This window comes from Chionomys nivalis, chromosome 25, assembly GCF_950005125.1.
Source record: "Chionomys nivalis chromosome 25, mChiNiv1.1, whole genome shotgun sequence".
NCBI classification, from domain to species: domain Eukaryota; kingdom Metazoa; phylum Chordata; class Mammalia; order Rodentia; family Cricetidae; genus Chionomys; species Chionomys nivalis.
Window position 1 is genome coordinate 6489711 of NC_080110.1, and position 25416 is coordinate 6515126.

Sequence of the window (25416 nt, forward strand, 5' to 3'; positions counted from 1 at the left end):
ACATAACTTTGCTTCTCCATTCCTATGACTCGGTTTCCTTGAGTTGGGACACAGCTGGGTAGCCTTTCTTGCCAAGGCAGAGCTTGTGGCTGAGCGTTCCCCCACATGCCCTTCTTCCCTGCCCCAACTCATGCCCTTCTTCCCAGCTCCAGAGGCAGTTGGCAGGATTAAATTCACATGCAGTTGTGGGACAGAGCCATCACCTTCATCCGTTCCTTTCTATCCATCTTACTACATCTTCTCACTAAGTCCTGTAGAATAATCTCTCTAACGACTGGTGTCTGTTTGAACAAATCATTCAGTTGGGGTATTCCCAGCCCAAGCTGATTAAGTCAGTCAACTGACTACAGACTTTCATCAGATCCTATCTGCGAAGCCTCCCCTCCTTTGTATCATGACCCAGCCAGAAGAGTGGGACTCTTCTCATAGCCACAGGCATAGAATGACTTCCAAAGACAACCAGGTAAAAAGTATCATGCGGTACTTTTTCAGATGCTCTATTTTCTTACCTTTTGCAGGAGGGACTGCTTATTCATCCCGGCTGCCCAGAACCAAAATAATCACACAGAAATTGTATTCATTAAATCACTGCTTGGCCCTTTAGTTCTAGCTTCTTATTGGCTAACTCTTATATTTTAGTTTAACCCATCTCCATGAATCTGTGCATCACCACGAGGTGATGTAAACCTACCAGCAAAGTTTCAGCACATCTATTTCCAGCAGCGGATCCTTGGCGCCCCTGACTCTGCCCTTCTTTCTCCCAGCATTCAGTCCAGTCCTCCCCGCCTACCTAAGTTCTGCCCTATCAAGAGACCAAGGCAATTTCTTTATTCATTAATGGCAATCACAGCACACAGAGGGTTCTCCCACATCACTTACCAGCAAAATAAGGGGTGTTCAGACTCATTTCATAAGGGCAGGATGCTTAAATGATTTTATATTTTATGTACAATATCCTGGACCACAGATGTTCAGTATACATTGACTCTCATGCTTTACTCAGTCTCTTTGTGAAACAGGAAACTACCAGGCTCTGTGTGTACAGCAGACCACCTACATCCTTTCTCCTGTTGTCTTCTTCAATCCTTACAATAGCCCTCGCTGGCAGGAACTCACATTACTTCTGTGTGGAAGGTGAAGCAACTGGAGCACGGAGGAGTTAAATGACGTGGTCTCACTTCCTGAGGGAGGAAGCCCACTTGCTCACCTTCCGACCTCCAGCGGCCTGTCTGCAGAGGAGTAACCTGCTCTGCATCTCACCCATATGGGAGAGCATCATTTTGAAGGTCTGAGCCCCACTCCGTTTCGAACAGGCAGAGTCTTTGGGGAGCCTGCTACCTCCCTTTAGTTCCTCCACTAAGTTCCTGGCGCCCTTCTTTATTGTCTCCCTCGCCGTTGCCTCCAACAGTTCCGTAGCCTACACACGCTCCCAGTGAGCTCCACTCTAATTGAAATGGTGCGGCCTTATTGCTTTTGAGGCGGTAGCTCATAAAGACTTCTGGTTTTAATTCACTCAGTATTTCTTTTGAAGAGATGGTGACTCAACTCTTAAATTAAAAAAAAATAAAATAAAATGAAGAGTGATATAATCGTCTACAAATCAGGTGGCTGGTTACCTAATGGTGAAAGAACATGGGGGAGGAAGTTTTGATGGGGTGCTTTCCCAGGAGCCTCCACTTCTCTTCACTTGTTTCAAGTTCAGCCTAGTTTTCCACAACTTTCTACATGCCAGAAGCATCCTTCAGGAAGAGTTCCGCAGGGAAGGGAGCCTGGGAGAGGGATAGGAAACCCTTAACCGCAGGAGATAATGGCCTAGGAAGCTACATTATGTAAAGTACATTTCACCTCTAGAGCAGGAAAGAGGGAGGAGCCGAAGACATGGCTCAGAGTGCTTGCTGCTCCTGTAAAGGACTCAGATTCGGTTCCCAACACTCACACGGCAGCTCCCAAACTGTCTGGAATTCCAGTTCCAGGGGATCCAGCCCATCTTCTGGCCCCCACAGGCACCAGGCATGCACATGGTGTTCGGACATACATATATACATGCAGCCAAAACACCCAGACATGTAAAATACAAAATGGGGATTTCTAAAAGACTAGGGGAGAGAAACTACAAGGGAAGGAAGTGTAGAAGATAAAGAACCAAGAGTTCACGGTGGCCCTCTTCCCTGAGCTAAAGCACTTCGTCTCTCCAGCCATTTCTGCTTGCTGTCCTTACAGGGATGTGGGTACTTGAAGGTGTCTGTACAGGGGGATACTGCTCAAAGCTCTTAGGCCCGCATGAAAGGAGGAAACCCCTTATATCTTATTTTGTTTCTTTACACCTGTATGATCCATATGCCTACATAGTAAAAAAGTACAGGGTATCGTATTTTCAAAATATTCGGATCAGAGTTGTGCCAGTCGTCAGGTTTTGAACTGTGTTCATATGTATATATGATGTGGTAACATTTGGGATAGGACCCAAATCTAAACTCAAAACTGACATATGTTTCAATGCATTCCTTATATACGTATATTCTAAGATAATTTATACAATGTGTTAAATAATTTTGTTCATTTAAACTGTGTTTATCACACAAAATCAAATGCAGATTTTTTTTTATGTTAGCACTCAAAAGTCTTTTGGGTTTTTTTTTTTATTAATTTTGGAGCATTTCAGATTTTTGATTTTGTAGTTATGACAACTGACCAGCCAGTATCTGAATTTTTAGGTAGCTGAACAAGGTGAAAAACAAGCAAACAAACAAGCAAAAACAAAACCCAAATGCTTGGTTTTGCTTTGCAAAGTAAACTCAGTGGTTCCCCAATAAGGAATGACCACTAGCTCTCCTCTTAGCCACCCTCTCCTTGCCATAGGTAAAACCTCCACACTGATGATGTCTCCTGCTGTGTACAGGTCTAATCCTTGGCGTCCCAACCAGACAAACTTTTTTTTTTTTTTCCTTTTTTGCCACCACCTTCTCTGGAGCTAATCCTCACCCCTTTGGTCCAGCCGGTGGATCTCTGCAGGGGTTATCTTTTCCTTCTGGGGTAAACACAGATCCAGCTTGCCCTCCACTCACTCAGCCCTCTGCATGGAGTTTGCCAGAAATTCCCTCATATGTTTAGCATATGAATATTGTGGTTTTCCTTTTTCTTTTCTTTTTTTTTTTTTTTAACTTTTTGGGAGCATTTCAATGGCATTTGTAAGAAAGTCATGAGTTTGGCATTCTTATTGAAACTGTACTCTTGGACCAGCCACCAAGCACTCCCAACACAGGAAAGATCTAAACAGAAGAGCAGGCTGAGCTCAGAGCCCCCAGTGGCTAATTGCGGTAATGTCTGTCAGGTGGAAGGCAGCTTCCCTGCGCATGGGGGAAAGCCTTAGAAAACCGTTCCTGTCTTGTCATTGACCAGATTCCTCTACTCTGCTGAAGTTCTCTCATTGGAATTAAACAATAATGATTTGCTAGGCATCTTATCCCTCAAAGTTTAATTCCTATGGGAGAGAGGAGAAGGAGAATGAAGGGGGAGGGGTGGATGAACAAAGGGAGGGAGGGAGGAGTGAGTCAGAGAAACACCATGATATTAATATAGATGCTTATATATCCCCGTGGGTTTCCTTAGTTTAGCATCATAATAGGGTGTACAAAGAGACTGCCCCTGAGCATAGGACCCAGAGCTGGGGGAATGGGGCACTTGGTATCTCACATCACAAACAGGGCACTGAGAAGACTCCCACAGTGCTTACTAAGAAGGAGCCAAACTCTCCCTTCCGCGTTCACACCCTTCCTTCAGTTACCTCACATGTCAATAAGGCAAGGCAGTTCACCAAGCAGAGAAAATGCTGACAGGGTGCTTAAGGCAGCTGGGAGGCTGAACCAAAGGAGCTGTAGAGCCCTCAACCTGTCTCATCTCTCTCCATATGCCTACAGTTAAAGGAACTGAGCTGTGTGGGAGAAGGCAGCCCCTAGCACACTCCAAGGTGAAAGAGTCACCCTCCCGGCCCCCAGGCCAGGCGGTCAGGACACAAGTCCAGGCATCAGTGGAACAGTGGAAAACCTTGATAGGGTGGAAGGCTACAGATAGGTGGAGAGGCCAGAGAGATGGCTACACAGATGCTGCTCATTCAGAGGTCTGGATTTTGCCCTCCTAATGCCCAGGTCAGATGGCTCACAACTGCCTTTAACTCCAGTCCCAAAGGATCTGAAGACTTTCTGGCTTCTACAGGCACCTAAGCACATATGCACACATACACACATTTACATAAATGAGAATAAGTCTTAAAAAACAAGGAAACAAAAGGTTTGGTGACTAAGATCTAGTGCTGTGCATGAGACCTCTGAGACAGGCTCCCTAAAAGAGTAGGCGCGTTTAGGGACAGTGACTAAGAGAGGAATGTGTCTCCAGCTTGCCCCTGGCTGTGATCAGTCTCCATGATAAACCGTTTCTAGAAAAGCAAAGAACGCAAGCAAAATCTATTTCTTCTTCATGGAAAGCGAATGGGCCTCCTGGTTACTTGAATCCCCACCTCTGTTTCCATAGAGACATCACTTCTGCCTACATATTTTCCAATTCACCAAGTCTATTGTTTCTCAAGTTCCGCAGGATCAGGTTAAATAATGTGATTCTTTCATAACTCGCTCCTGATCGTACTTCAAAAATAGCTCATGGGTAGACAGGCAGCCCCAGCTCCCACGGCACAGGCTCATGATGACGATGGATTTTTAAGTTGGGGCTCATTTGGAGAACATGAACACTGGACCAATAACAAGAGAAAAGTTGCGGTTTTTCTGCTGTATCATACCACATTTTTTATATTAATAATAGAACTAGTTGGCTTGTGAGGTTTTCAGCAGGGTGGTTAAGAAGTATCATAGCTCAATATTTAAGAATTTATAAAGCTAGAGAGATAGACGGCTTGCCATAGGATCACGAGGACCTGAGTGAGTTTCAATCCCTGGAAACCACACAAAGCCGGACTCAGCAGCACACATGTATAGTCCCAGGGTTCCTATGACCAGAGAGGATGCGGAGACAGGAGAATCCCCAGAGCTCACAGGCCAGATAACCTGAATTACACAGCTGCAAGACACAGAGACCTTGTCAGACACAAGGTAACACCCGAGGCTGTCCTCTGACCTCCCTGTACCTGCCATGGCACAGGTGTACCCACAAGCACACACATGAGGGCATGTGCACACATCTGCATACATCATACACCGCACACATTACACATACACACACAAAATAATCTACCTGGCCCGTGGAGATAACTGACAAATAGTGCAAGTGGGTGACTTGACCTCAGTGCCTCAGTTCCCTCATATAGGTGGGGGGGGTAATAGTGGTGTTTCTACTGAGTGATACAGGAGTGGGAGAAACCACGTAGATGTTTAGGACAGTGTCCGGAACATCATGAAGACACAGTATTAGCTTTAGTGTTTGTGAATAGCCTCCTCATCCCTCTTTGTACATCGGGATCCTTAGATTTCCCTTGTTTCTGAGACTTTAGAAGCCACTTGGGGATGAGTCCACTCAAGGCGGGACTTGCAGCAAGAAAGAAGTGGTCCCTTTTTGACCTCGAGTCTCAGACCTACTGACTCGTTTGCCCCTTAGCTTCACACCCAACACAATCCATGTACAAATGGACCCACAACAGATGTTTACGGAAATGAGGACACAGAGGCAGAAAACTTCTCATATGTATCAATCAATATGAAATCAAACCTGAATCATCTAACCAATATTAGTCTCCTAATGAACCGTGAGTCCCTCCCAGCCGGAACCATATGCCCATTGCCGGTACTGGACACTCAGTGCGTTTGTTTTAGGTAAATAAATACGTTAATTTCCCAAAGTGCTGGTGCTGTCCAGTACATTACCGCTATGATAAATTAATCTCCAATTGACATAGTCTTAAAATGGGATAGGCTTTGGTCCAATCTCCATGCTTTTGAATGTTTGTGTTTTCTCTACCCTACTTAGCCCCCAAGGTGTCTGCATGAAAGTGTCTCTAAGCTGGGATCTGCTCTAAAAAGTCACATGAAGCTCTCTCACTTGGACGTCCATAAAGCTTGGCCAGCAGCTTCGTGGGGGGCGGGGGGGTAGATTTCTCTCTGCTTCTCCAGTCACTGGAAGAATTTCAGCATCGTGCTTTATTCCAGCTATTTGTGCCCATGAAGAAGTACCATGCCAAAGCCTTCAGCTGTACCAAGTGGGCTCTGTGCTCACAATGTCATCAGTGAATTCAGTTATCAGCATATGCTTTTAACTCATCTCTGGCATGGGGGGGGGGGCGCGCACATGTATGCACGCGTCATTCATGTAAGAGTTTTATTTTATGAGCACATATGCCTGCCCCGATTAGAATGCAGAGCTACTGCCTATTCGAATGAGGCCTTGTTTTTGATTGATTACCACATGTGATGTACACACAGCTAAAGTCAAAATAATCCCAAGAGGCGAGATATTCGGGAAAATGGTAGAGGATAAAATAGCTAGTGTTCATGCTAAGTTCTGAGGCAAATAATGTTCAGAAACATGGTTATCAGAGCTGATCCTCCTGTGGAGACATCAGCCTCTCATTCCCATGACTAAGCCTTTTATAGTTCTCAAATTCCCATGGCGGTCGGTACACACTTTAAAGTAGGGATTAGAAACACATCAAGTGTCGGAGCAGGGTTAGGTTAGGGGCAGATGAAAAGGAGCTGATTGTACAGGGTGACTCCAACAGCAGCCCTGCTGTCCCCCAGGGCTGCAACAATGAAAGCGAGACACCTTTCTGTAAGGACTGCAATCCCAGCACCAGCCCACAGGAAAGAGCGGAACAGAGCCACCATGCGGGCTCCAGCGTTTGTTCCTCCTATAATGAGCAGCCTGCTCCTGGTGGGAAACTCTGGCAGTATCTCTCTATTAGGTGGCATCTGTCATTCTGCTGTAGGGTCTCCACTTCGCTCCTTTACTTACCATAGCAAGGGACTTTTTATGAAAACAGAACATTTTCCTCTGTGGGAAATCTGTTCCTTCTGCCTCTGCTTCTGCCCGCACCGGATGTTCTTATCTGCTCCTTGCAAGGGCACAGGCAATTACAGAGCGGTGCATCTTCACCCACACAATTTCAGGCAAATATTATAAAAAGCGTACAGATGGCTCCAAAGAAAGGCCTTCCTGCTGCTTCCAGCTCTTCTGCCTTAAGGAAGAGATAGCAATTTCTTTTTGGTGAATACCCTAACTGTTCATCATTTCATCAGTGAACCAACAGATGTCTATCCTGTATCTTGATGCTGGTCCACCTGGAACCGCAGGTGTGACCTCAGCATCACTGACCCTCTGCCATGGAGAGGTTTCTCATGGTCCCTTTGCCCCCCACATAGTGCCCACCTGATGGCTCTTTAGCCTTGCCCCTTGCCTCCCACCAACTTTCTTTATCTTTTCCTTTTCTCGTTTTTGGTTTTTTTTTTTTTTTTTTTTTTTTCCCAAGCAGGAGATAAAAAAGAGAACATTGTTGTTGCTGTCTTGGGTTGAGTTCATACCTTTGGAGTGTGACCCCTACTGTACTTACTCATCTATTCATTCAGCCAAGAGTTACAAGACCCCATCACCAAAATAGCAATGAACCTGACAGTTTACTCCTGTGTAGTGTACATTTTGTGTTCTTCACATACACACTCACACACAGACACACACACAAGCACATATTTATCATTTTATTCAATCTTTGCAACAGTTTCATGAGAAAGATATTGCTATGAACCAAATTGTTTTATTTATTAACTTATTTATTTATATTTTGTAGCACACTTAATAAAAACCTAGAGACAGATATTGGGGTTCAACCTGAAGGTCAGAAAAGCAAAGCAGCCAGTCACTGGCTCTTACCTCCGCCTCAGTCTGAAATGGCGATCCTGCCTCCAGGAATCTCAGAATGAGACTGTGACTAAGAGCTGTCTCCTCCTGTTTTAAAGGCATGCACCACTACCACCCAGTTTCTATGGCAAACTAGTGTGGCTACTGGGATTAAAGGTGTGTGTCACCACTGCTTGGTCTGTAAGGCTGACCAGAGTGGCTGTTTTACTCTCTGATCTTCAGGAAAACTTTTTTTTATTATAATACAAATGAAGTTCCACTACAGTATTTTATGTCCATTGGTGTTTTTGCCTGCATCTATGTCTGGGCAAGAGTGTTGGATCCCCGAGAACAGGAGTTACAGACAGTTATGAGCTGCCATGTGGGTGCTGAGAATTGAACTCAGGACCTCTGGAAGAGCAGCCAGTGGTCTTAAATGCTGAGCCATCTCTCCAGTTCCATGAACCCATTTCAAAACAAAGTAGAATAATTTGGTGCAAAATCACATTTGCCTGAATATCACAGAGAGCCCAGTTATCAGCAGCTGAAGCAGTCATTTAGCCCCTCTCCTATAACAATCAGTGGCCTAGTGTTATTTCCGGAGCCAGCATCTCCAAGAACTGACTTACCTTTTGTTTCATGAGCAATAGTGACTGCCCGGCATCCAAGAACCAAGTCCACATTTAGGTTAAGGAAAGAAAAGGGGGTGATGTCATCTGGCATCTGCTTTTGTCCCTCTCAGTTGGAATCCAAAGCCTTCCCAGAACCCAGCTTTCCATTTACCTTTCGTTAGAAAAATCACATCGCATGTCAGGTGCAGCCATGGACACAGAGATCACCACCAAGGACTTGTTGAAGAGGGAAGTTGTGGAGGAGAATGAGGAGCAAGGGGCAGACAGTGAGGTCGATGAAGAAGAGGAAAGTAGGGAGGAAGAGGAGGAATTGTTAGTAAACCCGGGAGCAGCAGTCTGAGGGTCACCTGCGCTTCTGATGACAGCCAGCCAGACCCATGCTTGTGTCCTTCACAGGCGGTGCCCGCTGCAAAGCAGCCACCTCGCCTGAAGTCACCATCTGCCAACCGGTTCAACTACCCACAGGCTAACACAGAAGCGAGTCTCCACTCCCCTTAGGCCCGACCTTCTTTTCTTCTGATGCATGATACTAAACGATGTGTCTAACGGAGTGATAACCTTTGACCTAGCAGCAGAATTTGCTGAAACTTGGGATTTTGTAGCCTTTTGCATTTCACCAAAGTCCCTTTTCCCAGCTCACTTATTTCTCTGACCCAAGTGACAAGAGAATATATGTAACATCTGTTGTGACCACCAGGATACAGAGGCCCAGCTGGCTCCGAGACAGAACACAGAATGGCCTGGGTACGCTGTAGCCACATGAGTGACTCTGTTCCAAAAAAAAAAAAAAGCAACGCAATTGAATGTAAGCCCAGTTAGCATACCCACGGATTCGTACAAAGGTCATAGTGTGACTGTACACTGTACGCTGCAGAGTCCTCCACCCTGCTTGCCAAAAGCCTGGCTCCTCAACGCAAGCACGCCTGGCAGTTCACCTTGCTCGTTGACTTTCAGGGTAAATTGCACACTCCAGATGCCTATCAGGTGTCTGTTCCGCAGCCAGCTGACTCTGGGCCTCGGGGCTTGCAGCAAGGTTCTGGGTGAAGAGGGTTCATTGGGCGCGGGCTTCCCTTCAGGAGTCAGGGACAGCTGCATCTGCTGAAGATCAACTAGAACGGTTTCTGTTACCACGCACAACGAAATCGCAGCCACTGATTTCACACTTTCCGGCTCCTGTCAGCACCGTCATCTCTGCGGGAGCCAAGAGCAAAAGCATGCAGTAACAGAAAATTCCACTAGGTGGGTCTGGTGTTCTTCCACCCAGAAGCAGGCGGCACCAAGAAGCGGACTCCATCTTTCCTGGTCGCAAAGGTGAAAGCAAATTACGAGTGTGAAAATGTCTAGATCACGTGGGCTGGACGACTGGTGGGAACGACTCATTAGAGATCACGGGGACGGCCGAGGTCTGTCGCCTCTGCCTCCTTTCTGCACAGACACATGAAGGTTACATGTTAATTTTAACCTTATATTAGGAAACCATATTCAATTTATGCGCCCATATCCGATGACATGCATGCTTTGCTGATACCAAAGGCACAAGTTTCCAATAAAATACTTTCTCTTGTGACGCCTCCTTCAATTCGGAGCACTACGGTTCTTGTGTTTAGCGGTCTCGGGAGCTGTTGTCGTTACAATCTTCAGTAACCTCTGAAAAACATGATAGCTTTAGCAGCTCCTCTCCTAATCCTTGTTAGGAAGCCTCCTATTACATCCTAGGCTAGAACAGTAAGCAAAGCTCGCTTTGAAGATACACCGGGTCACCCCGGCTTCCGAAATCACTTCAGAGTCTCAATCTGTCTTCCAGTTTCCCGCTGATTCCTCCAGCTCCTGTGTCAAGCTGACACTTAAGGGTCACCACGAAATGTCATATGTCTTCCTGCTCAGCACTCTGGGTAAATTCCCATGGTGCCAAACACAGTGCTGAGTTCTCGGAATGGATAGGACAGACAACAGCTGTTCCCTTCCTGTCACCCTGGAAACAGAGGCCCAAGGACAGGGTCTGCAGAGAACACCAGACACACATCCACCTGTCCTTGAAAGCCTTCCAATCCCAAGCAGCTAGGAGGTGTTGATGAGCATCAACAGAGGTATTTAAAATACCTGGCTCCTCCTCTTCTTCTTCTTCTTCTTCTTCTTCTGCTTCTGCTTCTGCTTCTGCTTCTGCTTCTGCTTCTGCTTCTGCTTCTGCTTCTGCTTCTGCTCCTGCTCCTGCTCCTGCTCCTGCTCCTGCTCCTGCTCCTGCTCCTGCTCCTGCTCCTGCTCCTGCTCCTGCTCCTGCTCCTGCTCCTGCTCCTCCTCCTCCTCCTCCTCCTCCTCCTCCTCCTCCTCCTCCTCATTTTCCTCCTCTTCATTTTAAGTGAAAAGAAGAAGCATGGTCAAATCTAAAATGAATGTTGAGATGAACCGTTTCAGCACAGCAGCCTAGGTGCCTTTCAGTAATAATTAAATGATAACATTGGAATGACCCGAGACCAAACAAAAAGCTCTCTGAGGAGGTAGGGACCAGAAGCACTAAGCATTTTCTGATGTAAGCCAACAACATTGAAAGAAATGACCATTGGGAAGGTTATTATTTTTTAATACTTTATTTTTAGTGATGGGGTACAATTAATTATTGTTTTGATTGGTTTACACAGTTCAGAGGCATAGAAAAGTGGAGGCGCCTCCCTGTGATTCTGTCACCATCTGCTCCTCATATAGTTGTTGCCTCTGGAGAAAGACATAACCTTGTGAAAATGGATGCTCTATGCCTTCCAGCAATCCTAAAAGGACTTTTTATTCTAAATATGTGTAGAACATGCTTGGTACACAGATGAGCATGCTTTTGATAAGACCTTAGCATGTCATGTGTTTCTTTTTAATTAAAATGAATATAAAATCTAGGTTGTGCTTGTCCTTGAATATGTGCAATTCTTAGCAAACACTCCCCCGTCAATCAATCCGTATCCCTATTAAAGCCATGATCCAGGCAGCATATCAAGAAATGTGACAAGCAATTCTAGCAACCAAACAGCAGTCCCAAATTTATCAAGGTCTTTCCTGACATATTGTTTAATATTATCTTTCTAAGCAGTGTAATTGACAGACCCCTCTGTGTCCTGGTGGAGATATAGAGGGAACCGAGTGTAGACTTTCTGTCCACTTCCTGAGAGTCTATCTGGGAATTCAGCCTGGACCGTAAAATGTGTTAACATTCAGCTGCTTCTTGGGCGTCACTGGCCTTTGTTTAGTAAATCCCAGAGTATTAACAATCCACTGCTTCATATATCTGGGCTCCCCAGTTGTTTAGATTAAAGGCCAAATCTGGCCCTAGCTACCCCATTTTAGAAGAAACCGGATATCACACTTGAGAACAGAGTGAAATCATTGATCCAGTTGGATTTCATTTCAACTGTTCTATTTAATACCCAGAAAGCCTTGAGCGAGTCATTTAGCTCCTTTGTCCTCTGCTTCCCAATTTAAAAAAATCAAGATAATTACAGAGATAATTTCAGTATTTCATAGAAATGTTATAATAGTTAGGATATTAATATATATGATTAGAAAATCTAGCAGATGGTAAACTCAATGTATGTAACAACATCTTCAACACAGTAAAAGCCATAACGTTACTAAAAATTAGATAAATCAGAAAATGTATTCAAGGAATTTCTGAAATATAAATCATATGTGCTGAGAAATCAGTTTCTTGACTAAAATAGTGATTGCTATTTCATATAACCTCTTTAATTCATGTGCTTGGAAAGGAGAAAACAAGCACCACATTAATTACCGTTTTCTTCATGATTTTCTTAAGTGTTATGGATCAAATCGCATTTTTCCAAAGCACTAAACTCCAGAACCCCAGAATGTAACTGTGTTTGAAGATGGGCTCTTGTTGAACTTGCCCCTCATTTGGCATTACCTCGTTTAGTAGTCTTAGAAAACCAGCACACACACACACTAAAACTTAATAAGTCATTGAAACTTAATAAGTTAAAAACATTACAACCTTCCAATCTGCTACCCTTCTGTCTAAAGCAGAGTTTCAAACCTCACTAAGCATCTACCATATCTACTGTGGGGGCAGTGATAGCGATCTTGCCTGTCTACTAGAATATTCTAGGGATCCATTGATGACACGCATGCAATCATGTACTGTTTAATGGTGGGGATATGTTCTGGTGTATCATTAGGGGGTTCCATCATTGCACAATATCACGGTGTACTTCCACAAAGTAAGACAACTATGACATCACTGTGATAGACCATCCTTCGGGACCGCTGTTGCACACACAGACCAGCACTGACTTGTGCAGAGTAAGACAACTATGATGTCACTGTAATATACCATCCTTCGGGACCGCTGTTGCAAACACAAGTCATCACTGACTTGTGCAAAGACAGCTATGATGTCACTGTGATAGACAGTCCTTTGGGACTGCTGTTGCACACACAGGCCATCACGGATTGTGCAAAGACAACGATGATGTCACTGTGATAGACAGTCCTTCGGGACTGCTGTTGCACACACAGGCCATCACGGATTGTGCAGTGCCTCACTCTGTACCCCCATCTCTATGTGATACACAAATGTAAGTGTGTGTGTGCTAGTGAGTCCCCATGATATCCTGTGACACAGGCAGGATCATTATTTGCCCCCATTATAAGAACGATAGAAGCTTTATGAAGTTTGAAAGTGTGTCGTACAGCCAAAGGATGCAGTTATAATAGAGCCACACAAGCACACACCCACACAAAAGCACTATAAAAGCAGGAAAATTGTATAAAGTAAAAGGGTGGCCAAATTAATTATAATGTGATAGCTAATAAATTAGCCTTGTATAAAAATTACTTGATAATTGAAAATCAATATTATTTCAATATCACTGTAACTTATTTCACCATCTCAGACCACATTCCTTCTTTGAACAGGGCTGAGATGAATATGTTTGACATCCAGGAGAAAGATTAAACATCATTTTATATGTGCTTACTTCACTGAGAAAATTAATGAAGTAAAATTAATGTTAATTAGATTTTTAAGCAGAGATGAAAGTAGTGTATAACTCACAGCTCCGTGCTACACACCATTCATCATGTGGCTCTCAGCGCTTAGTTCACAAGTCAACTCTTTCCGTCTCTAAATACATTATAAGTGAAGAGTAAAATCCTCCCTGAAGCTTGCCACTTCCTCGGAGAATTTTCAAAAGCCTCGTGTGTTCATTTATGCTTCCAGTTCTGCGGCAGTGGATGAATGATAGGGAAGGACATGTGAAGGTCATGCCAACTGCGCAACCCATGGAGCAGAGGGACCTTTGCAAGGAGATCAGTTCCAACGAGCCGAGCTCCTTGTTACTCATCAGTAACTTCCAAGGGTGAGGACCGCAGATCAAAAAGACTCATGAGCCCAGACATGCCATGGGGTTCGCTGGTGCTCAGAGGCTCTGTGCTCTGATGGTGATGAAGAAAAACACAACCCTTTACCCTATGTGCAAAAGCGTAGGCTAAAGACCTAAAAACAGGTCCAAGAGAGAGGTCCTATCAGAGCCACTAAACTTGGGAAGAGTCTTCAGTTAAGGTTTAAAACTGAAGGGTATATGATAGAAAAGAACACAACTGGCAAGGCAGATTCTTGCTATGGAGCTGTCTAGAGAGGAGAGATGGACTGTAAGGAACATTAAAAACAGACAGGGCAGCGGTGGCGCATTCCGTCCAGGAGGGCGTCTTTGACCTCAGTTCCGAAGCCAGTCTTGCCGAGAGTTGCCAAAAGTGTAAAGGCCCAGAGGCTGACGGAAGTGTGGCCTGTGAGGAACAGGGATGCCTGTGTGTCTGTCTGTACTGTGGTGTCTGGCCGAAGGACACGTTTAGAAAGGTGGCTCAGGAGCCATGCCACACAGACAGGTCCACTGCTGGGGCATGCCCATGACTGTCTTCCTGCGTTACCTTCTTACATAGCAACAGTCTGTTTCCCCAACTGTGCTGAAAGCTCCCTAGCAGCACAGTAACCGTTCTGGGGGAGTGGGGGGGGATTCACAGAGCTCTGTTTACAGGTGTTGTGTTCCTAAATTTGTGCATTTATGCAAAATGCAGCCAATAAAGATGAAAATGAGTGTTTCCAAGTTTGAGCTCTGGAGCCAGACTGCCTAGAATCAGATGTTGTCTTTTCTTACTTAATGGCTGTTACTGACCAGCCGGTTCACCCCCAGCAAGCTCATTCCCTGGTGATTTGATTTTTCTCATCAGTAAATAAGATAGATTGTACCCTCTTCTCAAGGTAGTAGTGAGGATTAAACCGTTTGCCAATTAGCTTGATACTTAATGCTTACGTACAAACTCTTCATTAGTAGATATGCAGGTGGGTTAACAGAATTAAAATCATGTGCTACACAGCTACAGCCCTCTTTAGAACTCACGGAATTTTCATGGCATTCCTATAATACAGATGACAGATTAATAATTTAACTTACATTTCTGTATTTTTGTTACGCTAACACGATAGGATTTCTCTAATTTATGTGACAAACAGGTCTTATGTATCGAAAATGAAACAACCAAATTCTCCTTGTAAGGGCCTATAAGGACTATCTATCTAAAGGGTTGTACTATCCCATGCAGTAGGGGCCGGTACTGAATAGAAAAGAGGATGGAGAAAGTCAGCCGAACTCTGGCACCCTGCCATCCTCTGCTTTCTGAGCCACCCACCAGTGTGAGCCAGCAGCTTTCTCCTGCAGCCACAGCACACACCTCCTGGCCTCGCCAGGCCTTCCCATTTACCCGCTCTCAAACCATGAGCCGCAATAGACCCTACCTCTCTTAATCTGCATCTTGTCACACACTTGGTGACAGCGAGGTTTCCCCTCCGCCTTCCGGAAACTGTAATCTACTTTACAAGTGGGAGGAGCCAGTGTTGTTGTTCCGCTGCTCTTCAAGGAGAGAAGAAAAAAATCAAAATCTGTTCAGACGCTTCGCAAATATCGCGAGCGTGTCTCTGAAATATTCAGTGTGATCAAGCACTTTCAGGAACGTTTGTCTCTGAATTATTCTTACTTTAATTTCCAAAGTTACTTAATTTTAATTAGGCTCGTCGGCACACTAAGACCTTCATTTTATTATGTAAACTTATTTGCATTGCGCTCTGTGTAGCTTCACTCCTAAGAAATAATGATCGGTCCTTGCATAATTTTCAGACCATTTACTTGACACAGGAGCCAAGCACGGCCATTTCTAAGTGAACATACCTTCTACCTCCTTCTCTCCTGTTCTTTTATAGGCAACCTAGCATTCATTTAAAAACTACAACATTGTTCTGAGGATTGTCCTCGGAAGCAAAGGGGAAGAAAGGGGTAAAGAAGTTAATAGATTGGGCCTGAGGGTGGCACAAGTTAAAATATTGGACAGGGTCTTTTAAACAACGATGGTCCAAATATTCGAAGATCCAGTAGAAAAGATAGACGGAAAGTCCAAAAGTGGAACATTGCATCGGGGATGCGGGAACCTGGGAGCGCCCTAAAGGGAAGGCATCAGACAGAGATGACGAGCTCCTCTGATGGACCTCAGGTCAGACTTCACCCGGTGGAGGGGGGCGGTCAGAAGGCTTGAGAGCACATTCCACCAAAATCACCTAAATAATGAAGAGACTCAAGCGTCCGAAGGGCATAAGCAGAGAATTCAAAGGTGTGTGGATAAGGATCAGGTAGATTAAGGACCATCTTGTCTGGAAACGGATAAAGAGAAATCCACAGAGGAAATGTCTAAAAGGTTGATAACTGTGAATCTCTTTAAACCTTTTAGAACTTTTTAAAACCGTGTATTATTGTGCATCTACGTGACAGGGGCGGGGCTTACCTCGGCGCATGGGTAGAAGGCACAGGACAGGTTCACAGAGTCAATTCTCTCCTCACACTTTTTCTTAGATCAAAGACCAGGTCACCAGGCTTGCCCAGTTAGTGCAGTTACTCCTGACTTGTCTTACTGGCTCTGAATTTCTAAAATTAACAGAAGATAAGTCACAGATTCAAAAAACATAGGAAACAGCGAGATTAATGAGAGAAGCATGCGGCTTGGCACATGATATAGAGACTGGCCTTGGACTCCAAGGATCCCACTGCCGCCGTTTTCCACATGCTTGGTTTGCAGGCACCACCACGACATGCAGAATCTTGCTTTGTTTCTGAACTTCACCCCTTTGCTAAGCAGGGAGTTGAACCCTGGGCCTGGTTCATGCACACGCACTATGCCTCTGAGTTGCATCCCACTGCAAACTAAAGACCAATGCAAAAGAGAAAATCTTGTAGATTTTCAAATGTTTTGTTGTCAGAAACATACACAAAGAATGACAAAAATATGTGTTTCACATTAAAAATGGGAAACACGAAAAACAATGGCATAGAAAAGAAGACTATTCCGAACTCTATAACCTGCAAAATGTCTTTGAAACCTAAAGGGTAATAAGATACCATTTCACACAAACAAAGATGAAATTTGTTGGTGGTAGGTTTGTGTTGAAAGAAACATCAAACAAACTTCTTTGGGCAAGGGAAATATGACCCTAGATAGAAATTGGTATCTTCACACAAAAAAATGAAGAATGTAAAAAATAATAAGTGTGGTGAATTTGGAACATGTTTCTCAGCTTACTGATTTTAAAAGATAATTGCAAATCTAAAGCAAAATTAGAAACAATTCAAGGAGTTTATAATGCATTAGAAGTAAGCTGTGCCGGGAGGTGGTGGTGCAGGCCTATTATCACAGCACCTGGGAGGCAGAGGCAGGCAGATCTTTGTGAGTTCAAGGCCAGCCTGATCTACAGAGTGAGTTCCAGAACAGCCAGGGCTACACAGAGAAACACTGTCTCAAAAAGTTGAAGAAGAAGAAGAAGAAGGAGGAGGAGGAGGAGGAGGAAGAGGAGGAGGAGGAGGGGGAGGGAGAAGAAGAAGAAATAAGTTGTGTAACAATATTATAAGCATCAGAAGAGGGAAATGGAATTTTAATATTACAAGGGTTTCATACTGTATATGAGATAACATGATTATTACATATTCTGGAAGTAGACTTAAATTCAAGATGAATAATGTAAGCCCTAGGGCAATCACTAAAAATAATAAAACATTTCTCCAACTGTGGAGATTAAATTTATAATAATATTTATCCAAGAAATTAGGAAGGAGAAAACAATTTGAGAAATCGACAGATTTTCTAATGTAAATCATAATATACTATAAGTGGCTAAATATCTTCTTTAAAAACAGTTTACCATAATGACTAAATAAAAGTTAGACCTAGCTAATTTTATCTGCATGAAACATGACTCAAAATTGGTAAGTAAGGGGCCGGGCTGTGGTGACACACGCCTTTAATCCCAGCACTTGGGAGGCAGAGGCAGGCGGATCTCTGTGAGTTCGAGACCAGCCTGGTCTACAGAGCTAGTTCCAGGACAGACTCCAAAGTCACAGAGAAACCCTGTCTCGAAAAACCAAAAAAAAGAAAAAAATTGGTAAGTAAGAATCTAGACTTTGAGTGTTGACAGTAGAGTCCTCTGGGTACAGAAGCTCCTCAGTTTCATGAGGTCCCATTTATTAATTGTTGGTCTTAGTGCCTATGTTAACAGTGTTCTGTTCTGAAAGTCTTTTCTGCGCCAATGAGTTCAAGATGATTCCCTACTTTCTCTTCCTTCAGATTCAGTGTACCTCACCTTAAGTTGAGGTCTTTGATCCATTTGGAGTTGAATTTTATGCAGGGTGATAAGTATGGATCTATTTGCAGTCTTTTAGGGGCAGCCAGTCAGTCTGACCGGAGACATTTGTTAAAGTTTTTGTCTTTTTCCCAATGTGTATTTCTGGCTTTTTTTAAATCAAAAATCAGGTGTCCATAGGGGTGTGTGTGTGTGTGTTTCCTGTTTGTGAATAAAATGTGGTCAGCCAGCTTCCTGACCATAAGACTAGCCTGGCTCTGCTCCCATGCCTTCTGCGTCCCCTCTGGAACTGTAAGCCACAATAAACTTTCCATCCCCCAAGTTACTTTTCTTTGGGGCAGTTCATCACAACAGCAGCCAGGGACCTGATACAGTTTTCTTCACCGCCTGCTTGCCATGAGCTGGACTTTTGTACACTGAGGTTTTGGTGAGATTCTGAGCTCCAACCTGAGCCTGTGGGTTGGAGAAGTGGTGAATGCATTTTTGCCGGGTGGGTGGAGTCTAGTGAGCTGTGGAGGCCAGTTTGGTTACCAGTGAATTGTAGTAGGCAGGATTCCATCTCCCTTCTCCTCCTCCCTCATCTCTTCCCAGTGATTCCAGAATACTGAATGTCATGAAACTACTTGAGAATGTCTAAACTAATCCCATAAGCATGTTGGAAATTGAGACTTTTCTCTGGTAAAGAGGGACTTGGAATGTAAGAAGAAGGTCGTGCATATAAATGCTCTGTGGATGACCTAAAGGGGGTTTGGGATAACGATGTCAAAGTGTCCTCTGATTGTTAGAGTGGGCTCTAGACGGGTGACAAGAAAATGAGGCTGGTCCAGTGACTTTACCAGACTTTGCAGCAGATTCTCCCACGGAGCCCTCAGACAAAAAGGTGACGCTTCAACTTTGAGTGTGGACCCTGAGCCGAGAATGCAGATGAGCTCACTTGGACTTCCGACTTACAGAGTCATAACATAAAAAAGTACTTGCAGTTTTAATCCCCGAAGCATGTGACAGTTTCTTAGGCAGCAGTTTAAAGCAACACAGATGAGAACACACAGATCTGCACAGTTGGTGGCAGTATAAAGCAATCAACCACTGGGTAAATACGTTGGCATCCGAACTGGCACTAAAGTGGAAAATGTGCATACCCTAGGAACGGATTACCATCTGTGTGTACAGCATGATTAAGTCTCAGTATGTGCATAAGGAATTTGAACCAGAGTCTTCATGACCACATGAAGTTGAAACTTCCAAGTCTATCAACCAGAAAATATGTATGTATGTGTATGCACATGTCTGTGAACATATATATATATATGCACATTCATAGAGAAGAATCCCATATAACGATGAAAAAGAACAAACTATAGTGATAGAAGCAAAGCAGCCAACCTCTAGAGAGCTCTTACCTCTACGAAATCTTCAGACTGCAAAAAAGCGGGTTTCTGTCTCATACTGCCTGATATTCCTTTCTAGTGCTGGGATTAAAGGTGTGCCCCACGACTGCCCGGCCTCTATGGCTGACTAGTGTGACCTCTGGAATTAAAGGTGCATGCCACCACTGCCTGGCTTGTGTGGCTGACCTGTGTGGCTAGTTTTGCACTCTGATCTTCAGGCAAGCTTTATTTTTAGATCATAAACAAAGCATCACTATATTTGGAATGAGACAGGAACTTGCTCTCTTTTCAGCCTGAAGATTTCGTAGAGTTAAGAGCTCTCTAGTGGTTGGTTTCTTGCTTCTCTAATCTTCAGGCAAGCTTTATTAGTTAGACTGTAAAAAATTCTCTATTACAAGCTAAGGCTATCCATAGGAATATGAATGAAAAAACAACAATAAAGGAATATGAATGACCCTTGAGACATAATAAACAATTAAATGGCAGCCTATATATACAAGTGATTCCATTCATTCATTCATTCAACAACATGTAAGACTAAATGATTTGAGAGGATGAAACCATGTGTAGTAAAATAATCAATAAAAGCAACATGATAATGAAAACATAATCAAGAGGCTACAGGAAAGGAATGGGTGGGACCAGGGAGGGTACACAGGCCCACCAGAGAGACTGATAGTGTGTGGGTACACACAAGTGGCTGTTAGCATAGTGTGTGGATACACCCAGATGGCGGTTGTGTTAGCACAGTGTGCGGGTGCACACGGGTGATGGCTGTGTTAGCTCTACTTTACTCTTGATACTCAAATGATCGTCTGCAAAGCAGAAATGCAGGATTTTGTTTGGAATGGGGAAGACGGGTCATATTGCCCACCCGAGATTGCCTGAAGTCGAATTTACGTTTTAACAAGATCTCAGGGGGTTTGTTTGTACATTAAAATTTGAAGAGTAGTGCTCTAAAATTTACATATATTTCGTGAATATTCTTTTGTATCAAATAAATATTTAATAACAGCTACTTTAAAGTATCAATTCATGTTTGACATCACATTTCGGTTGTATAAGTAGCTAGATCTTTTAAATGCCCAGCTTTCTTATAATTACCTTAAAACCGTATCTATCATAAACGAGAGGGAAAGTTACTACCACAACATGAAACATCTGAAGCTAACTTTCCTAACTTTCATGTCACCACCGTTTAATTGAAGGGGAAATAATTGCCATTTTATATCCTTTGTACTCATTTCGACACCTCAGTAGATTAAACGAGTGTCTTTCTTTTGTGCGTTGCTTCGTTTTGTTTTTGAGACTGAGACCCCATCAAGTCCATACTGGCTTTGAACTTCCTATATGGAAAAGAGAGCAGTGATTTCTACAGCCGCCTCCAAGTTTCTGCCGTTATGGAAGAGCTTGACATGACTTCCTTGCTGACTCTGAAGATAAAGAGCCAGAGTCTGGTGAAGTCAGAGCTAGAAGTCTGCTAGCAAAGTTGTAGGGAGCAAAGGGGGTTAGAAAACAAGTAAGAAACGACCAAAAAAAAAAAAAAAAAAAAAAAAAAACCACAGCTCATGAAATCTGCATGGTCCATGCAACTTTATGACCCAAACAGAGATCCAAGGACTACTGATAAGAATAACTCTCAGAACAGACAACAGGGTGGGAAGGCACTGGATATCTTGCTAGTTACTTCAAAAGGGTCTCTACAATTACCTAGGCCCTTCAGTGAGACACCCCACAGAGTCCATGTCCGTACAGTAGGGAAGGACCACGTCTGGCAAGGAGACTATACCTGTATTCTTAACACGCTCTTAAACTGATCAAGCTGATTTGTGCGTTGTAGACACTAAAAAGAAAAACGTTCATGAACTTGAAAAAAAAAGCAACAGAATCATCCAAAATGAACCCAAATAAAAGAGCAATGAAAAATATAACAGAGATGCAGTGACCTGTGAAGTAACATGAAGAAATTTGATATGTGTATTCATTAGATTAGTGCATATGTCAAAAACGTAAATGGGGTGTATTGGAAGAAAAATGGCCACCAGATTTTCTAAATTAGACGTTAGAGTTATAAGTTCACAGACTCAAGAAGCACAACAAACCCTCAGGAGATACACACACACACACACGAGGTGGGGGGGCAATAGGTGCTGGCTAACAGCAAGAGCATTGTAATGAAATGACAAAACCAAGAAGAGCCCCCAAAAGCGTCCAGAGAAGAAAGACATAAAGCAACAAAGTAAGAAATTCTGCACACTTCCGGCCATCAGCTACGGAAAACAGAGGATAGCCAGCAACAGCTTTAAAATCCTTAATGTTAAAAAATATATCAAGCAAGCAAACAAACTAAACTATCTGTTAAGGTCCTGTGCTCTGTGAAAATAATTCTTCAAACGCAAACCCTTCTTTTTTCTTTTCTTTTTTTTTTTCCTTTTTTTTTTTTTTTTGACAACCAAAGGCCAAGATTGTAGCAGCTCTATATTGTAAGAAAGAAAATAAAGCTAGATAGAAGTTGAAATCTACACAGAGGTGAAATCTCAGGGATAGTGAATATATGGATACATGTCAATACTTTTTAACATGTTAGAGAGTTATTTAATTTATTAAGTAGCGCCTTAAACGCTATTGACTGTTAAAGAAAATAAAACTGGGTATCACAAGGTTCTTGTTGAAGTTGTTCGGCTTTCAAATCAAAGGAGTAAAGGGTATGTTAACAGGAGCAGGAAGGGTAGGGAAACAGAAGTCTGTGTGTCATAGGATGCCTTATCATACTTATGTGCCTAGCTATTTCAGATATTTTATGATAAGCTGAAAGTTCATACATAAACCTTGGGACAACAAATAAAGCAAAAAGTGTGGCTAAGAGGCCAATGGTGAAAACGAAATGAAACATTGAGACCCATGCTTCATCCAAAACAGATGAGAGAGGGAACAAGAATAAATGATAGAAAACAACATAATAGCATTCAACTTAAACATATTAATAACAACTTTAATAGAAATTAAAATACAGATGTTGGGGGCAGAGGGGTCTAGCTGCATAGCAGAACACACACCTAGCATGACAAGGCCTTGGGTGTGGTACCCATCATAGAGAACAAACAAACATTAAATTAATGCAATGTAAAGCAATACCCAGGTCTACCCTGCGAAAGTGTTATTTTAAATGTGAGAAATATGTGAATCAGGTAAAGTAGGACTGTACTTTTCATGGCATGGGCATTATTCAGCTTTTTATAGGTATTTAATACCTTTCTCATGCTCCATAGAAGAACCTAACTTGATGAACTTCTCAGTTGCAACAATTTAACTATTACTGTATCTAAGTTTACCATATAGATCAGTGTTCTCAACCTGTGGGTTGAGATCCCTTCAGGGGTCACATATCTGATATTCTGAATGTCATATGTTTACATTATAATTCATAACAGTAGCAAAATTATAATTATGAAGTACAGCAAAATAATTTTATGGTCAGGGGTCACAACAACCATTAGGAAGGTTAAGAACCTCTGCTCTAGATGAATACCCAGGCAGTTCTTTCCTAAGCTACCAATGGGGTCTACCAACTGCTAGCATGAAGAACAATCTTTTATGCTGTGGTTGTTTGAAGAGGAATGGCCCCCATAGACTCAAGTGTTTGAATGCATGGCCCATAGAAGGGGCCTTGTTGGAGGTGTTGTCTCACTGGAGGAAGTGTGTCACTGGGAGGTGGGCTTTCTGCTCAAGCCACACCCAGGAGGATTGTTCTTTCCCTGCTGCCTACAAATCAAAACGTAGAACTCTCAGCTCCTTCTCCAGCACCATGTCTGCCTGCATGCTGCCATGCTTCCTGCCATGATGATAATGGACTAAAGCTCTGAACTGTAAACCAGCCCTAATTAAATGTTTTCCTTAATAAGAGCTGCCGTGTCGTGGTGTCTCTTCACAGCAGTAGAAACCCTAACTAAAACAATGCTCAATATTTGAGTTTTATTTCCAAAAATTCAAAAGTTATGGCTGCTATGAAAACTCGATGCATTCTCTAGCTTAACTGACCTAGAATATCAGATAAGAATTATATACTATTTATATTCAAAGAAAAAAAAGTAGGATTACCCCCCCAGCAACCATTTTAGTTGATCAGATCTGAATGTTTTGTTATTTACAGACGAGCGTGTTTTTTTTTTAATTATGTGATTTCTAAATGTGAAATCAGAATCTAGCAATTCTATCTCCTAGGATTTCCATGATAATAAATAGCATTTAAGCATCAAAGTGAAGCTTGCACTCCCATGCCCACACATGAATAGATAAATGCCTTCGGTTTTTCCCGGCTAAATTTACGCTTTCTGGAATTGTTGCCTTCCGAATGTGCTAATCATATACCACAAAATGGTGCTGACTTTCCTAACTCAGCCAAGGATACTGTGTTCCATCTTTGCATAGAAATGCAAATTTCTTCTAAGATTGAACAAGGTTTTCCTAATAAAACAATTTTAAAACTCACATTTCAGATGCTAAACACATACCAACAGTATTCTCTGTGCTTCTAGAATGTTGAGGTATTTACAGCTGAACTCATCCGTGTCCCATCTCTGCCACTAGAATTTTATTACAGGTCAGTGCACATAGACTACAAATAGCCAGAGATGCTGTATGATTTGCTTGTGTTGGTTCCGTTGTACATGTTCATGCCGTTCATGCCTCTGCGTTTCATTGATTGTTGCAGAAACGTCAATATTCCTTTCTGTTCAGTGACTTTTGCTACTACCTTCCAGAAATCCTTGATGGGAACATAATTTAATACATCTGGTCATGAATTAGAGAGAGAGAGAGAGAGAGGTAGTCTCAAACTACATATGAACAAATGTTTTCTGGTTGAAAACTTTATTGAGTCATGTACTTCCATTTATACCATGGTAACTGTGGCGGAGCTTGGTGTAACTTTCCCCATTTCCGGGAGCTGTGTGCACTTTTGAATGATGAATTTTGTCGCATTCTGGTCTTAAGTGTCTTTACCTAAGTCTGCCAGAGAAGTCTCTCTGCTCCCAGTGTGTACAGATTGCTGGATGTACCTGCTCAGGAACTTCATAGTTATAAAGTGTGCGTGTATGTGTGTGGTTTTTTTTGTTTGTTTGTTTTGTTTTGTTTTTTTCAATCTTGTACATATTCTTCCTTTGGATGCTTTGGTTACTGGTGGTAGAGGGCTGGACCCATGTTTCCAGGTTCTCAATTTCTTATTCAAGGAAGCGAAATAATGGCTCATACAGATTTGCAAACTAACAAGGAAGCTATTCAAAAGAGACAAACTATAAATGTATATAAAAAAACGACACAGTCGAGAGTGACAGCAGGCCACATGAGTGAGGTTCTCAAGGGCCCCAATTATTGTGTGAGGTTTTCTTTAATGGGGTTCAAAAGAAGGAGGTCGCTAAAGCACCAGTATAGTGAGGGTGGTTCTCAGTTTTGACTTACAGTTTTCAAATTGCATAATCTCTTTTCAGCTGCGTGTGTCCTTTCCCATAATGCATCTGATTTTAGTCTTAGACACGTCCAACTATGCATAGGCATAGACGGGTAAAACGAGGAAGGAAAAGGAAAGAAAGAGGGGGAAAAGGATTTTCTCAAAGCGTTAAAGAGGTTTGAAAAGCATGTGGACATGGCTGATAAGAGTGTATTAAGAGTGGGGGTTGTATTACCGCACAGGTTACCAAAATGGTCTGAGGCCCAATCAGCCTGCGTTTCTTCATTTCGAGATGCACTCCAGGACATAGTTGACAAATTTACTTTCATTTCACAACTGACAAAAACCAAGTTCCAGAGAAGTGAGGCAATTGCATCTCAGTCATCCAGACAGTAAACATGGGTAGTGTGCTTCTAAAGGCCCATGTTCCTTACTGTTGTCAGTATT

General features: G+C 42.9%; 1 protein-coding gene across 8 annotated transcripts in view; it reads left to right on the forward strand.

Moving 5' to 3' along the window:
* The window catches only part of Anks1b (ankyrin repeat and sterile alpha motif domain containing 1B), an 866240-nt gene that overhangs the window by 634171 nt on the left and 206653 nt on the right, over positions 1-25416 (forward strand). The gene's annotated exons all lie outside the window — the stretch shown is intronic.